This window comes from Cyrtonyx montezumae, unplaced genomic scaffold (assembly GCF_038088225.1).
Source record: "Cyrtonyx montezumae isolate F1298 unplaced genomic scaffold, pur_monq_1.0 scaffold_3, whole genome shotgun sequence".
Lineage (NCBI taxonomy): Eukaryota > Metazoa > Chordata > Aves > Galliformes > Odontophoridae > Cyrtonyx > Cyrtonyx montezumae.
In genome coordinates, this window is record NW_027072034.1 from 156,247,354 (window position 1) to 156,265,788 (window position 18,435).

An 18,435-nucleotide genomic window follows, 5' to 3' on the forward strand; every position below is an offset into this window, starting at 1 on the left:
TTGCTGAAGTCAGTGCCACAGTCAGCCTCTTTGACCCTATCATAAGTGAAAGGGGTGTAAATACGTCAGGGAAAAAGGAAGTGAGGAGGACAAAAATCAGGCAGGCGTACCAACTAAGTGCAATCTAGGGTAGCAAGTAGAAATGGTCAGGTACAAATAAGTCTAACCTGTTATTATGTGAAAATTGAGTTACACTCCTTTGCTGCTAATTTGTCCTCCTGCTTCCTAAGCAGAGAAATATGTGGGTTCCCAAAGGGCCTGATACAAGGCAGCGTACACTGTTGAACCTGCATTCTTGTACAACACTTTCACCTTCTGACACTTTAAAGTCAGAACAGGAGCTGAAGAGGTGTTTATGTTGATCCAATTTTACCAAAGATTCAGTTATGTAACCATCATGGCCACCCATATGGAGCAACCCTAAAAACAATTTGTCTGAGAAGCATAATTTCCACACTACATGTGTTAACTGATGTATTTCAGATACGAGATATCTCTCTTACAGAAAGTGTGGAAAGAGAGAGAGTGCCTGTGAAGTGATATCCAACCCTTCCTCGTTGTTCTGTTTGGCCTCATTTCCTTCTATAGCACAGGCTGCTGTTGTGCTTGAATTGGCATCATATCAACCTATAAAGGTGATAGAAGTTGCCAAGCCTGTATCTCTGACTGGACACTTGGAAACAAATCGATCTGTTCCTTTGAGTTCATTTTTTAAACTCTCTCTATTGACATTTAAGTAACTGATTCTTCTCCATCATTGTTAGCTGTCCTTTTTCCTGCCTGTCAAGAGCTTGCTAAATTAAGATTCACAACCCAGGGTAGTTTTCATATGAACCCAAAAGGAGTCAATATGTTTACTTAGATAAATGGTTATTTTACAAGGCAGTGTAAAATGCATAATTTTCTGTGGTATATAAAACCATGAAGTACAATCCATCATGAGTGACTCATTTAATCTCAGATATATCAGTGGATGCCTTCTTCAAAGAGCAATCTGGAATAAGTGATTCATATTAGGAGATCTGGAGAAAAAGTGGCATAGAAAGCAAGTGAAGAGATCAGAATAAAAATGCTAATAAACTATACTCGATCATATGATAAAGATCAAAAAATCCTTTTAAATTTTCCAATGTGTCATCCTCCCAGCCCAACATTCACTCCCTCAAGAATATTTTCTGTTGTGTTTCCCTCTCACATTTGGGCTGGATAACAGAACTATCTGCAACAGGAGATGAGGAGTGTTTTTTACAGGCTAACAAATCTACTAGAACCAATGGTTTTAATCTCTCTTTGGCTGCAGAATCAAAGCCAAGTTCTCTGCAGGTGTAAATGGGATCTTCTCCACTGCCTTAGGTGGAGTTTTACTCATTTTCACCATTAAAGAATTTGGCACTAAGGATGTTGAGATCAAAAGGTTCCAGTTGGCAAAGGGATGTGGAAGAGAGAATCTGTCTGGGGAAATATTTTGGGAAGACTTATCTATCTTGTGGAAGGAGGACTTATTTTTTTCTCAGAGGAGTCTGGTATTGATAAATCCAAATTATATTAAATTCTGGCACATCTCTTCTGACCCTGTTAAATCTAAACTGGACAGCTACAGATGAAACTTGCCAAAACCCTGCAGAAGGGAGGCACAGTGAATGTGGTCTTCTACATGTGTTTTCACATAATACTGTATGCATAGTGTATGTTTTTATTTTCCTCTGAGGAAGCACTCACTGGTGGTGTGTACTGTTCATTTAATAAAATCAAGCTTCTATCATAACCTGCCATAGTGGCTTGTATAACACGTACTGAAAAGAAGCAGCATTGTTAGTAGATGTGTCTGCATGATGCCACACACTGAATTACCAGAAATAATTTTCACCTAAATTGGAGCTCCTGCATATGCAATGAGGCCTATTCTATTATTATTTCCAGGACAACTGAGAAAGATCTGTTTATTTGTTAATAATCATTTTGGGAGACATGGGAAGCAGTGAAATATTAAGACTCAATTAGAAAAATTATCTAAACTGACATTTCAAGTGAATCAAATAACACCTCCTTTCCCCTGCTCCGTTAAATGTATGCAGATAAGTTTTCCAAAGGGACTGCATCAGTATATTTGCACTTTTATATCTTTGGATGCATGTTCAGAATCCAATTTGCTCCTAGACAAGGATGTACTGATGAATACCTGCTGTGCTTATTTGGATAGATACAGACGTGGAAGTTTGCTTTATCTGAAAGTCAGCTCTATTCCAGCAGCCATCGTCAGGTCTGCATAGCTCAGTACCAAAGTAGGAAGAAAGCTTCCTTTCTTCTATTATACTTCATGTAATAAAAGGATTTGGCACCAGAGTTGTTCCTGATTGTATGGATACCTGCCTAACCCACTATCCTGTCTCCATTAGAGGCAAAAATTGTAAGTCTAGAACAGGCTCTAAGAGCGAAGCAATACTTTCCCATCTTATTTGAGGAAACATTTTTTCTCTGAAAGAGTGGTCAGGCACTGGAATGGCCTGCCTAGGGAGGTGGTTGAGGCACCATCCCTAGCACTGTTCAAGAAGTGTTTAGATGAGGTGCTAAGGGATTTGATTTAGTAGTTCAGTGGGTAGGGATGGTGATAGGAGGATGGTTGGACTAGATGATCTTGTAGGTCCTTTCCAACCTAATGACCCTATGAACCTACGAATCTTTCAAAAACTGATCATTCAAGGATGTTGCATAGATAAATCCATACGTTCTATTTTTATTGCTTAGCTTAGTGGTGGTCTTTTGTATTTGAAAACGTCTGACTTAATTTGTACAGTTTCTACCAATTGTTTCCTTCTCCTCTATTCAAGTTCCTATATTAGGGCTGATGAGTTGTGAAGCTGGGCACCTGAAGTTCAAACCAGGGGAGCTGAGTTCTCTGGAGAAGAAGTTCCCTTTGTTTTGTGTTTGTAATAGCTGTATATCCACTAATAAAAAACAAACAAACAAACAAACAAAACACCATGGTTGTGGCTCAAGCACTACTGTCTGATCATTCATAGATGTTTAATTGATAGTGTGCTCCCCTGCTTTGGGTTGTGCCAGAGGAAAATGCCCAAGCCTATGTTGAGGGACAGCAATTATCAGGGCTGTGATGCTGGTCTGTCTATGGTTGCAATGAATGTATGCAAGATGGATACAAGCCATGCCATGACAATACTTCTTAGGTCTATAGGGTAGTTCTTCACAGTTTTATTCTGTACTACTGACATAATCGCAGATGTGCACCTACAAGTAAGATATGGACAATGCTGCGGCATAAATCACTGTCACCAGAACTTTCAAAACTGTTTTATTACCTCCATTTTCACTTGTCAGTCCTGAGAACAAATTTTCTCTTTCAGGAAAATTAATTTTAAGGCAGTAATTGAAGCGGTGCAGGGAAACTTTGAGGCATACAGAATGTTTTGAGTCAGGAAGTTCCTCAGACTAGTTTTGCAATGTGTGAAAATTAGTCCTGTTTGAAGAGTTTTGTGTCCCGCTTCAGTATCATTTAATTTTCCCTAATGTATTTTATGAAACTTGTACAGAGAGATAAATTTAGATATGGCAAACCACTAGTATGGTCCATGGATTACCATATTTGTTCTAGTGAAACTTGAGTCAGACCCCACGAAAAAGATTTGCCTGAGGTTTTTAGTAGAGGTATGAAGTTGATAGGAAATAGATGGAAAAAAGAATGGCTTCTGCATTTTCACTCTTGGATTCAAGCAGAGATAAGTAATTGCTGCACTAAAATATATTTCTTTGCTGTTGAAAGAAATCAGAAAGAAAATTATACTATAACAATATTGTTCTATTTTATGATGATCAACTTGTCTTTACATACAGAAGTGGCTGATTATCCTTGCTCTGCATTACATAGCTCTTTGTTTAGATAAATGTGTCAGCTGACAAGATTTCTACAATTTTCCAAAACGTAACATCTGTGAAGTAGATTATAAAATGTCCTGAAAGGCAAAAATATGTATCTAAAGAAAAAGTATGTGGATAGAGTACTGCCTTCCAGGAAACCATTTTATTGGCTCATTAGAATGCATAATTTGTGATTCTTCTGAAAAAATGTATCACCTGGATCTTTGTAGGTCAGCAGTTGGAACTGGGAGAATTTCCAATGCAGAGATACGGTATAAAAGACAACAGCATCTAATAATTACATTGTTTTTTTAATATTGACTGCTACATGTTTGCAAAAATCTCATCTGAACTACTGCTTCCAAATGAGCAAGTTTGTAATCTCCAAAACACGTTAGAATGCTTTGCTGTAATAATACAGTCTACCTTTAATACAGACTTAGAGAATATATGGCCTAATATAACTATTTTTTCTGTTGTTTTAAGTGTTGTGCATGCTGGATTCGTAACTTCTATTGTCTTTAAAGGCTATTCAAACTGTAGAAAATATAATCTGCTGTTCAAGGCATCTCAAAGAATCACACATTTGTAGGGGTTGGATGTGACCTCTAGAGATCATCAACCCCCCTGCCAAGTCAGGCTCCCTAGAGCAGGTTGCACAGGTATGCGTCCAGGTGGGTCTTGAATGTCTCCAGAGGAGGCTCCACAACCTCTTTGGGCATCATGTTCCAGTGCTCTGTCAGCCTTGCTATGAAGAAGTTCCCACACACATTTGTGCAGAACTTCTTATGCATCAGTTTGTGACCATTTCCACTCATCCGGTTGCCACACACTGCTGAGAAGCGTCCAGCCTTGTCCCTTTGCCTCCTGCTCCTTGGACATTTATGGATGTAGATCAGGTCCCCTCTGAGTCTTCTCTGTTCAAGGCTGAACAGACCCAGGTCTCTCAGCCTTTGCACATAAGAGAGGTGTTCCACACTCTTTATCATCTTTGTAGCCCTCCACTGGACTCTTTTGAGGAGATCCCTGTCTTTTTTGTACTCAAAAGGCTCAAAATGCTTTGAGAGGTCACTGATTTTTATAAGCCAGAGATCTGGAAGTCTTTAGGTATATGAGTGGAATTTTGTTTATTTTCAACAAAGCTAAACTGAAATGAGCACTAATGTCGAAGTCCTATATTACACTGTTATTCTGATGCAGACATAAATATGCTTGTGTGCCCAAAACATGGCTGATGGGCTTTATAAAGTGTGTCTTTTTTCTGTTTTTATTCATAATTCATTTAATAACAAAGATTTCAGCTGTGGTGGAGTCTTTATCCTAACAGCAGGAGTTTTTTGATACGTAACTTCACTGGAGCAAACCAAATGATGAATATGAGCTAAAGAATAGAAGCCAAATCTTTCTAGGCGCTGTGTATATGTGCTTGCCAGAAAAATTATGGCCAGTCAAAGGAGCAGGAGATGGAAAATAGCCACCTCTGTTTTGGCACTTGAAGCCTACTGAGACCACTATACAAGCCTTTCCTACTTGGATCTACATAAGTACATTCTCAAGCTTGATTCAGGAATTGGGAGCAGCAGAGACTGCTTATTTATGAATTACTTAGCAGTCCCTGATGCAGCAGTTGCCATAATGCATAGTCTTGATGCAGCTTATTCATACTTCTGGCAAGAATTATCCTCATGGGGAGCTGTGCTTTTGGATGTGGCTGGCCAGAATATGAACACACTTTACTGCTTTTCTTGCAGAGTATAAGTATACTTACTCTGGGGGGCAGTTTCAGCATTTGGCCCTATGCCTGGACATCATTACTATTGGGCACTTACACCGAATACAATCACACTGACCAAAGTCTGTACTGGAAAGATTACATTCTCCCAAACCAATATTTTCACTTCAGCCTTCATGTTTCTGACAGCAGGAAACTTTTGGAAACACCATAGATTGTGTTTGCTGTAAACAGCGTTGCCTGAAAAAAAACCACAGTGAATATCACAGGTTTCATGAAAGCAAGATAATGCAGAAATACTGTACCCCCTATTTAAATGGGATGAGCTACAGGGAAGCAGTTAAACATTATCTGTTCTATATGGCACACAAGTTTACACTGCTATTAAGCATCTCTTTTAAGCAAGCAGCTGGTTCAAGAGTTTGGGATAAATAGAATTGACTTTAAATGCAGAGGAGAATATTTTCTTACTTATACTGCAAACAGTTCACTATTTATTTATTTATTTTAAATTTTGAAATGTCATTCTACTTAGATGTGGGACTGTTTAACAGACATCAACATCACATCCAAGTGTACTCTAAATCACATATGGAAGGGACCTTAGAATTTAAGCAGTAAATAAGCCTACCTTTATCATTACTGCAGTAAATTATTTGGGGCATTAAGGAATATAAAGAATCTAAATATCAATATATTTATGGCATCCCAAGGTGTTGGTTTTACAAGACCTGTACTTGCTTGTTTGTTTGGAGGAGGGCATTGACTGAAGAGAGCTATAATCATTTTGCAGCAACAACACTTTCACTCACTTGCTGAACTTAAAGAATTTCTGCAGTAGCAGTGGCTTCTATGGGACTATTCCCATACCATATTCTTAAGCACATAATTTAGGGATTTATTCGATGCCTGAACAAGCAGTGCAGATTTGTGTTGAAAACATATTATGTTAAGGACCAATTGTAAGCTCATTAAAATGAACAGAAAGGATCAAGCTTATGCTGGATCAGGCCTTGTCTCAGGACTTCCATCATAGAAGATATGTTCTCCCTTGTTTACTCGTTTGTAGGTCACTGAATTCCCATCTTTGAAGTCATTGATTTTATTGTATCATCAATGTAGTTAGAGATTTGCCATTGAATTTAAATTGGTGCAGGATGGGGCAGTAAGAAAGAGAAAGCATAATCATGTGTACTTTGATTCTGTGTTCCAGGTGACTGAAAAGCAAACAAGAAAGCAGGCATGTTCATGAATTCATAGTCACAGAATAGCCTGTGTTACAGAACACTGCGTGTGCCATGCAACGTGTTTGGTATTGCTTTTGTTTGGAACAGTGCTGGATACAACTCACTCCCGTTCCCTCAGTGCCCAGACTAATAAATCTCCCATTTGTCTCACCTGTAGTTACAATAAAGCTGTTCTCAACAGTGTTAACATCTGCCATGGTCATTCTTCTGGGGTGAGAAAGGCAGAGCATTTTCACTGCTTCATTTGTGAACACAAGTTAAGTAAATCTGTCACTTGTGTCCAATTATGTGTGAGGATTTTATAGCGCAGTCTCCTTTCTAAAGCTGAACTGACATGGCCAAACCCCATTTTATGGGCATTCTTAAACTCTTCCCAGGCGTATGTAAAATCTTTATGCTAAGAGATGGCAGGTGCCATGTGTTTTCACAGCTGCATTAACAAATGCAATTTTGTGGCAACTTGACCATACCAGTGAAGCAGTAAATTTCTGTAATCTCTATGGTTAAGAATTTTTCACAGGACTTTGCTTGGAATATGTAAAGCCCATTAGCACATGAGCATGATGAAGATAAAATTAAAATAACTTCATGGTAAAAGCCAAAAAAACACACACACAATAAAGTAAAGTATGGAGATTTTTTTTCAGTGCATAAGAAATAAAATGTGTCAGAGAAAAACACAGACATGGAAACAAAAATCTTTGTTGGGGTCACCCAAAGTACTTTTCTTTACAAATGCGTGCCACACATTTAGCGAACTGATCATTCAGTTTACACAAATATTAACGTGGGCTTATCTAAAGCATGACTGGGAAGCAAAACATTATATCTCCCTTTTCCAAAGAATGCTTGTGCTGGTTTAACTGTCCTCACTAACCTTTCTTCCAGCTTGGGGAAAGGATGGCCAAGACTTTCCAATTTCCTAGCACAATTCACAATCTTTATTCATTAAATACTTTGCTCATGCCTGGTAGTTTCAAATTTACAAACGTGAGCATTGTTATTGAAGCTAGGAGGCACCTTGGTGTTATTTGAGGCTGCCAAAGACCCCGAAATCCAGCTGGGCTGGCATGAGGGTAGAGTGCATGTTGCATTACCTTAGACCCCATGGTACTGTGTATGGCGTTGGAAGATGAGCTTGACTAACTATACAAAGATACATGTGAAGATGGAAGCAACACAAGACCCTTCCCTCCAGCCTGTTAAGTCTTGTCAATTACCAGCAGAAACCAGATGAAAAACAGCAGATAGATCTTGCACAAGTTAATCTTTTTTTTTTTTTCCCTGTCCTGGATGTAATTTCAGTAGATTTCCTATAACATCAATGAGTTATATATATTTTTTTTTTCTTAAAAAAAATAATAAAAAAAAAGAAGATATAACTACAGAATAATCACCTAATTTCAGGATCTAGATTGTCTAGAACGTAAAGAAAGCAATCTGTTCAGAGTGCAATACTAGCAAGGAAAGGATTGAATTATGGATTGGTCACAGGCCTCTGCAGAAACTACTCATAAAGGTTTTACAATGGGGTTTGGGCAAAATCCCTGAATAATGCAGATCAAAGAAGAAAACATCTTAGAATGCTTGTGGCTTGTTGCGATACAGAAGTGGTTTGAAAGTTACATTTCACATCTTCCTCGGTCTCATAAGGCTTCATGCATGCAGCAAGGTTTGGAAGATCAGCTCACATGTCTACACTCTGTGTAGCTTCACTGAAGCCAAAAAGGCCATTCACAGAGCAGCCCTTTGAAGTCAGTGGAGTTTTGTCATTGATTTTGAAAGGCCCGGGATTTCAATCACAGTGTGTAAGGTTAAGCATGTGTGTAAGACCTTGCAGGATCAAGGCTTAAATTTGTAAACCTGTTCAGCAAGAGTACCCAGCCTTTAATGTCCTATGAATGTGGTCTCTGTTACTGTTTGACACCGTGGGCTGCTATTGCTCTTCACTCAAGCACAAAAGCGTCATTGAGTATGCATATGTCCTTCATAATTGTTATCGACTTAGGATATGACAAAAGAAAGGCTTTACCAGAGTGGCTTATTTATGGAGTGCCTATGCAAAACATTGAGTACGTTAGATTGATTAAGAGCCACTATTAATCTATACTTCTGCCTCTTGTTATCCAAAATGCAGGCGATGGGCTTTCCAGATTACTTACTGTGTCAATGGTGTACACAGTGTCTATAAATTAATCACAGAATATAGCAAAAGTATAGTAGATAAAATCATATTTTGGGAGCTCTTTTATTTTATGAGCAGTTCTATTGATTATTGTCACATTTTCTTTGTATTTCAAAAATAAGGCCACAGTTGTTGCCTGACTAAATACTATTTTTGCAACAAACTGCAGACTCCAGCTTGGGTTCAGCACAGACTTACCTCAGTAATGCCTGATGATCAAATGTTTTATTTTTTAATGAATGGCAGAATCCAGTTTTTCTGACTTAAACCAAACATGCACTTAATCTTTAGGACAATGAAGATTACCTGAGGGAAAAAAGAAACAAATCTTAACGGAGACTGATCTACACTGTGTCCATACTGCTGGATAACTTAACTACCCAGTGTGATTTCATGTACCTAACATCTATATTGGGTATTTCTATATATAGGAATACATATTTCTGTGCTGACACATTTGTTTTTGAAGTTAAACAGGATTTCCTTCTGGAAAAACCTGATTGTGATGCTGGATGTGGTCATCTGTAGGGATCACAATCTCTAGACTTCATGAAGAAGGTTGATTCAGCCCTGACTGCCTCTGCCCCTTTCAACCTACTGTTTCAGTGTAAGACCACTAGATTCACCCACAAACTTTCATTTTTCCCAGAAGCAAATAGCTTGGGCCCAGTGTGGGGCACAGAGGACACAGTAAACCCCTCAACAGGTGGCCAGGTGTGACACGAATGTGGGCTGTGCCATAACACTTTGGAGACGAAAATATCCCTGTAGCAGATACTTTTGGCATTGTAAATGCAGTCTTAGCTGTCCACATATAGGAAGTTGTGTTGCATGTCTGGAAGCTTTCAAATGCACTTAACTTCCCATGGGTAATGGAACATACATCAGGAGCATCAGCTTATTAAAATGGTGGTGCCTAAATTAGGTGGATTTAAGAATATTCATGGTGTTTCCTGAATATCTCATTTTTTAAAGCATTACAGCGTAACTTTTTAATGCCACTGGTCTGCAAAATAAAACCAATAAAGCAGTCACAGCAGCTCCTTTCACTAGATCAGTTCAGCCTAATAAAAACCATGAGGAACAAGATTAATTGTACATTAAACACATTGCCTGGAATGCACTTGCGACATCATCCCCCAGCAGCGCTTGAGGACTAATGACATACGTGAGCAACTTTTCCCTCTCTATGCAATCCAATCCTAATTTCACTATGATTAGCCTTGTTTTAAGTCTGCTGCCAGTTCCTTGAGGCTCGGTAAGTCAAAAATACTATGATTTTCTTTCAGGGTATGTAATTTACAGTTTTAAGATCTGTGTCTTCATGGAGTAGTTACTTGAGACTTCAAGTGGTTGAAGAAAAGATGTCTAAATTAAGCAATGCAACAGTGCAGTTAATTAAGAAAACTTGAGGAGGAGAGGAGGTTAAATGATCTGAGTCTTGGATGTGATTTCCTACAGTGAGAATCGAACAAAACATTTATGTAAAATAAGTCATATAAATCACTCCCTGAAAGCACCTGCTTGTCTCCTTTGACTACAAGGGGGCACGAGGTGATTAGCCCAGATGTAGGTGTATACAGCATAAATATCTAGATTTGGATAAGATTAATCCTATCTCTGGTGTAAAAACACTATGAACAGAGAGCAAACTTTTATGTGGGGGTTATACAAGCAGTTTGGGATTCCTATTTGTGAAACCAAATAAAAAAGAATTTGTATACAGAGCTTCTGGCTTTCTGCCCTCTTCTTACCTTCTCCAAGGAAGAGACAGTAAGCATCTTTAATAATGGAAGTAGAAAAGGCTTAGCTCCAAGGTCTCCTTCAGCACACCACCAGCCTCACAGGCCATGGAAGACACAAAGGAGACAGGGAAGTCTTTATGGGATAATTATTGTCTAGAATCACACTTTATAGGGCACTGCTTCTCCTTTATCATTTTTCATTCTTGCCAATGTTTTAATTTTTACCTTAGTAGAATAAAACATTTATTTATATTCTTCATTTATGTCTAGTGATTTCATAAATACTGTATGCTGTATTTCCTTGGGAGTGATGAAAGGAGGCCTTCGGTTATTTTTAGGGTTTCATACACACTGTGCAAGGTTTAGAGTTCCCCAGGAGTGTTCAGTGAACTATAGACTCAACACCAGGAGATGAAGGATGTGTTTCCAGCTGCCAGCTTTGTGGAAGTAGTATGTCTTGGCAAGTGTTGGCTCAATCTGTTATCAGTCAGTGAATGGGGGAGGACTGGAGGCTTGAGTTCAGCTGTTTTGCTTCATTTGGTGATGTAGAGCTTCCAGAACGGTTCTCAATGAAAGAAGACCATAGCTAATTCATTATTTGGAAATGCAGCAAGCCCCAAATAGTGTTGTAAATTATAATCTGTTATTAATAGAATGAAATAAAATATTTTTGGAGGTTAAGATCTAAGTGTTTTGCCATGCCTCTATGATGCATTAATTCAGCTGACCAGAAATGTAATGCTGATAAAGTGGACCTAAACCAAAGAAAGGAGAGAGGCCATTTCTGATGGAGTGTAATGATAGGATAAGGAGTAATGGTTTTAAACCTAAAAAAAAAAAAAAAAAAAAAGAAAAAGCAGATTTAGGTTAGATATGAGCTAGAAATTTTTCACTCAGGAGGTGGTGAGGCCCTGGAACAGGTTACCCAGACATAGCACTTGATTCATAGAGTTGTTCAAGGCAAGGCTGGATAAGGTTTTTGAGTGACTTGATATTCTGGGAAGTGTTGCTACCCATAGCAGGGAGTTGGAATGGAGTGATCTTTAAGGTCCTATCCTTATTATATGATTCTGTGATTGTGTGGTTGTAAGAAAGAAATGCTATAGCATATTTGTAAATTCTTCTGAAGAGTCCTGAGAAATCTAAGAATTTGACTTCTCTTAAGAGAAAGAAGCCCGTGAAATCTCATCATTTATAGCCCATGGCAAGTTTGGAATTTGTCTTGATAGTACCTACTGCATGTAGCAGAGACTTCAGTGATTCTGAATGCTAAAGATGTGGAAGAAATACAGAATTATGCCAGCTTTTTCCTGTAAAGAAAATTCATAGCTATGTTATCAAAATTTCTAATTATAAAATGTCTTTAATATTTTATTAATCATGGGGGAGGAAAGATGCCAAAAATTATGACATTTCACAGAATAAGATTATGTGGTGATTTCTGATTGGATGACGAGGCCCTAATAATAAAACTCGTAATTTTATGCTACATTCCTCTAGTGATGATAGAAGTTCTTTGCACATAATAGCACCATTTCTATTCAGGAATCTTGTTAACAGTTGTAAACTCAGATTATCATTTTTATTAGCCTAGTGTTTTCTTATTTCCGTGATACTGACAGGAAATTACAGCAAGTTTTCTGCCTTGCTTTTTTTGTTGTTGTTGCTGCATTGAGAGTAATTCCATTCAACTAGAAATTTCCAAACTTTGGATATTGCTAGAAGCTAACAGCAAAGTGTTATAAATGTAAAGACTAAATTAATATAGAAAGTAGAATGATTGATTATTAGTATTATTTTAAAGACTCAGATACTGACTGATTATTATTGTTATTTTAAAAATACAGATGACTTTTTATGTTTTAATGCTTTAGAAATTAACTTTTGTTGCCAAACTCAGAATCTCATTGTAGTTGTACTGTACTGTCCTGTTGCTCACTTTAGTAACTTTGACATCACCTCTAAGACTGTGTAGTCATGATTACACCCAAACCCTGTTCCTTGCAGCCCTGTCTACTACTGTGTTGCACACTGTGCAGTGGTTATCAAACACAAAGGACTTCTCATGGATTTAGGTGATCACAAAACTCAGATGAGCACATTGGCAGCTGTTTCACTCCATTAGGCCACTTGAGCATTGTACAAGCACTGTTTCTAAGACAAAGTAAGACTACAGCTGCATAATTTACTGTCAACAGCCTACAGTTTATTCATATTACATCAGATACGCTTCTAAGTGTCAGTTGATACTGAGTGAATAAAAACTTATTTCCATAACAAGAACGCTGAATTCAACCCTTTTATTCTCCTGTTATTAATGGATGGGAGTTTAGGATTACAAAGGACAAAGCCTAATTTTTTCGTTCCTGGTATCGGGGGAGGAGGAGAGGCAAGTTGTAAGGGCAAAAGCAAGGTGTGAGAGCTTCAATGACCTCATTTCACAAGACACCAACGTTTTCTCATTTTCTGCACAAGCAAACTAAATATTTAGAAAAGTATCACAGTGCTTGAAATTGAGGCTGAAATAGGCAATGACAAACTCCTGAAAGTGCAGCACCCTTGATCCTGTGACCTAATAAAGTTCCTGTGGAAGAATATGACTTTCCAAATGGCATTGCCACATCCAAGAACAGAAAAGAGAATCTGTGCTCAGTCTCCAATTGCTCCTTATAACCCTGCTCACTGCACAATTTTGCCCCATGTTATCATGTTATGTAGTTGGCAAAACAGACCTCTGAGTACTACCCTGAAGGTGATTAATTTCAAGATGCCTCTTTTAAAATATAAAGGAAAATAGCTTTCAAGAGGTTTGAGAGATGAATCACGCTGGCTTTCCATCTCCACTCAATTTCTCTGAAAAATCCTGATATGTGTTCAAAAAGTTTTTCTCGGTACAGCTACAGAGCTGTCAACAACTAACTGTAAAAGCAATGTTTATTCCTGGCACTTACTCTATATACATCGGTAAAAGCTTTCAGGATTAGGTTTTACATATAATAGCAACAAATTGCAGTGAGGAAAAGAGAGACTTTAACAAACATAAGATTCAGTTCTGGGAATACTCAGCAATTTCCTCCTAAATACAAAACAAACTCAGCCTTCCTGTTGATTTTAGTAGGTGCTTTAGCATTTAACACTTTTCAAAATCACATTTGAGAATAAAAGTAAATTAAAAAATTAAACATCTCACCTCACAAGTTTCATAAAGGTTACAATAAATCAAAAATAGAACACCTCTAATTTCCTATAAAATGCATTAATGTCAGAAAGGCAGATTTCAGAAATCAGGGGACTTATAAGGCAGTAACTGCTACGTGCATAATGCAGGTCTGATTATTTCTGGCAGGCTTGTATTCACAGGAAATTAACCAGAGCATCACTCATTCTTTACAAAAGCAACACTAAGTATTTCAACTCAAAGTTTTTCACCTCTTGCAAATAGCTGCTACAGAGATACGTCCAGGTAAGAAGTAAAACAGTGCTCTCCCTGTTTCTCCAGAAGAGCAATATGAGGGATAGCAAGAACTTCACCCAGCTGTACAATAAACCCTGGAGACACCAATCCCACTTGATGCAAACAGCAACAACAAAAAATTATTTATTTTTGAAAAGTTTTGGTGTTGTTCTGCCCTATCTAGTAAATACTTGAACAGGCAGAATGATGTCCAAGATCATCTCCTCCACCCCCATCTCCACCCCCATCACATCAGTGCTTCAGGCAGCATTTGAAAAAAAATCACACACACAAAACCCCCAACTCAAATATATTTTCTGATAGGAGCATGGAACAGCACCCAAAAATAATCAAGTCCTCATTGTCATTGTGCGGCAATCACAGCACTGCTTCTGTTGAGCAATAGTCAATTCTCAGAGAGAAAAGCATCATGAGGACAGACACGAAAGCTGTTATTATCCATTTTAAGTAATAGGAGAAGGTCACACATCAAGCAGTTACACCTTTTCATTACATCCTAACCCTCCACAGCAGGGGAACCACACTTATGACTGTGTTAGATATACAAAAGCTTTCAGCTCCAAAAAAGGAAAAGAAAAGATGGGAAAGAGAACAAAAAAATTAAATTCGTCTTACCAGCACGTTACAGCACCAACTTGCTTGAAGGAATGTTGCCTTTACAGGATTCTCTTTTAATTATCCTGAAAAGCAGAAGAGGGGAAAAAAAAATAAAAAAAAAGAAGACGAAGCAGGATTGTTAAATTAGCGTGTGCTAGAATCTTTTCAGTTTGTCGCAGAGTAGAAAAATGCAAAAAAAAAAAACAAAAAAACAACCCAACAAAACAAAACAAAAACAAAAACAAATCACCACGCAAAGAAAGAAAAATAGAAAGCTCAGTAATTTAAATTTGCTGTCAGTTCAGGCAGCATCGCTCTGTCCCGCCCCTCTTCCCACTGGGTTCTACTACCTGCAGGGCTGCAACTGACAGCTACTGTGCAAACAAAAAAAAGGCAAAAAGCATGCTGGGACCATGCTGTCTGCTGTCTGAGTCTCTCTCCACTTCTGATGACTGAAAATCATTAGTGGAAAGGTTCTGTTGTTATTTGCTGGGATTTTTTGTGTTCTTTGCATGAAATTTAATTTAATTTTAATTGATACGACGTAGCACATGATAGGAACTGGTGGCTGTGATTCTCTGCTCTCCTTGAAATAGAAACTAACCTCAATAGATTGATTTTAATAGTATGATACATGTAGAATACACACAGACATTTTCCATGTAGCATTTAGCAGGCTGCTTTCAGCCCTTCCTATAAAAACCTGTACAAAAATATTTGAATGGGAAGTCAGGAAAGGCTTTCAGCAGGCTAAAACTCTGGCACACCAAAAAGTTGCCTATAAATATATATATATGTGTGTGTGTGTGTATATGTGCTTTTTGGTTTGCCCTCTAAACTTTTTCAAATCACATTTTAAGAACAAAAAGCAACAGAAGTCAGAGGCATGATGAACAATGTGCACAGTGCTTATATAAAAATGGGCAAACTGAAAAAAAGCTGTGTCTTTAAACATATGTTTAAAATCACTCTTGAAGGTCTGTGTTATTGACAATTAGCAGGCTGTGTACATTATATGAGCGTGAAATATTTGATGGAAACCAATGAGAAAATCAAGTACAAAAGCTGTAAATGCCTTTTAATAGCAATTTTAATTGTTGCTAACAGGCTTTTAGCAACAGGGATAAAATCATCCTTCCAAAACAAAGAGAAACATAATATATAACTTCTAACTGTAAATGTATTTTCCAAAATATGGTTCTCATCTAATTATAAAATAAAATTGTAAGAGTGAAATGGTGCTTTTCCTTAATACTTTAGTTGTAATTGCTTGGATCATGCCACAGTAAATTTGCAACATTTTTATTCAGTGATTGCTCCACTTATGTTTGTAAAACTTAAACTTAATTAGATTAATCTGTTTTACTCAGAGTTTGCCATTTACATGAAAAGAGACACATGCATGCCAAATATGCCTGCCATGAAAAATTGGCTTCCAAATAGATTTTTTAAAACTCTGCAGAAACTAATTGCCCCACCCCTTCTGCAGCCTCTACTTATCAAAGTAGTGCCAACTGGAAGACTCCTTCTGGTCAAGAGCCACATAACAGAGCTCAGTGCATAGGGTCTGTCCTATTGCCTTCACAAGACTGCTATTCATTAACTGATTACCATATTAAATTACCACATTCAGCTTTCAAGTTGCTTTTCTTCGCTTCTGTAACATCCAGACTCCTTTATCCGGTTACCATCTTAAACCTTTTCTACATTCACCATTCCAGAGATGAGGATAAAACTGACATACCCAGGTTCCATTTCTTTGCAGAGTTACCAACCTCTCTTAGCAGGTTAATACCATATACCAGAATTTTTGTTATCCCCCGTGGGTTCAGTCTCAGTATGTAGGCAAAAGACAGCATAGAGAGTTGTCTTCAAAATGGAAATATAAATAGATAAGGGCAGTGAACAGAATTTGGAAGAGGTACAATGGCAGATTCCCCAAGCAGTTGGAAAAATGCAGCATTTTTTTCACTAGAATGTTGTGCTCATTTACACTTCTGTGGCTATGAAGAATTGTTTTTTAGTTTTAAAAATGATTTAGTATAGCCTTTTCTCAAGGTTCATTGTCCTATGTCTTTCTTTCATTTGTGTTAAGCACAGTACTTTCTTTTTGTCTCCTTAAGAGAAAGCAGAAAAAAAAAAACAAAAAAAGTGGTTGTGATGTCTTAACAGCATTTAATTTTTATTTCAGTGTTTTCATACACAGACTTATGCACATATGCATACACATGCTCAATTTCAAAATACTGTTATATCCAACTAACTTATTATTCTTCTGTATCTGCAAAAGTCAAGGGTGGCCTGTTTTTAATGTACTTGGCATTTTAAACAAGACACTTAGAACTTCAAAAGACAAATAATTGAAATTTGCCTTTAATGGAGTAAGTTAGTACATTAAATAACAAAAACTAAAAAAAAAAAAAAGATATAGCAAAGAGATAGAGTCAAGAAGGCAATTTGACTAATTGGTTGAGAAAAAATGCACAAGAGCTCATAAAATCAAACATTTATAGAGTCATCCCACTTGCCCTGTTAATTTTAAGTAAAAGTAGTGGAAAAGTAATCTGTTAATATCAACCATTTATCCTATAATATAGGATATGAGAAAACACAAGGGCTAACATGAAGTTGTTTTGAAGGGTATTGTTGGAATCGCTGGAAGCTTCATTCATTTTAGAATTTAATTATGCTGTATGTTACTATTAACCATCCTATGTCTCTGTAAAATTTAATTTTGATTAAAGGTCATTGGTTTTGAACTTCAGAAATTAGCCAGTTTAGGTGCTATGAATAAGGTAATACTTGCTTTGTGGTTTTACAATCAGTTCTTAGTGAATTACTTAAAGATGTAGTAATTAATTGAATTTTTCTACCATCTAGTAAAACATAAAAGTTCTAATTAATCTGTCCATCCTTTATGAAATATCACCAAGCAAAATACTCTCTGGTCACAATTTAGGAATATTTTTGCTTTTATGTTGAAAGGAATTCATACTGATTGGGTTTTTTCAGAAGTTTTCTTACCACTGATGATCAAGGATTTGGTCCTAAAAACTATGAAATCATTTTGGAAACTGATATTCCTTTAAAAAGAAAACAAAAACATCAAGAACACCCCAAAGAAACCCAGATTCAAAAAAATCTTTTTTTGCACTATGCCTAAGCAGACTTCGTTGTACTGTAAAACAGAAAATGGCTGAATAAAGGAATTTAGTTCAGTGCTAAAATCAAGACTTAGAAACATGACAAACAGCAAATAAGAACAGAAAAAATACATCTTTTGTAAAGTCTTTGTAGCCAGAGCTATCTAAATAACCTTACTTCAAATGTGTCAAACTCATTGCATTCCTGACCCTAAAAAATGAAGGACCTTACTCAGATACATGTACCCCACTCAGAAAGTAATGCCTCCTATTTATTTCTATGGAAACTACAATAGATACCAGGAGCACAATAACACTATTTGACAGAGCAAATACTCAGCACCAAAACACAATTTTTCAACAGTCACCAGCATTGTCTATGTTTTTTGGCTAGCAAACAACAGTCTGCATGCCATGCTTGTAAAAATCTGTATTAAC

At 37.2% G+C, this 18,435-nt stretch overlaps 1 long non-coding RNA gene across 1 annotated transcript in view; it reads right to left on the minus strand.

The window, feature by feature from the left end:
* Positions 1-15,174, minus strand: part of LOC136053121 (uncharacterized) — a 41,829-nt gene extending 26,655 nt beyond the window's left edge. Inside the window, exon 1 of the long non-coding RNA XR_010622598.1 lies at positions 14,873-15,174. This is a non-coding gene — a long non-coding RNA (uncharacterized LOC136053121). The remainder of the gene's footprint in view (positions 1-14,872) is intronic.
* Between the last annotated feature and the right edge of the window lie 3,261 nt (positions 15,175-18,435).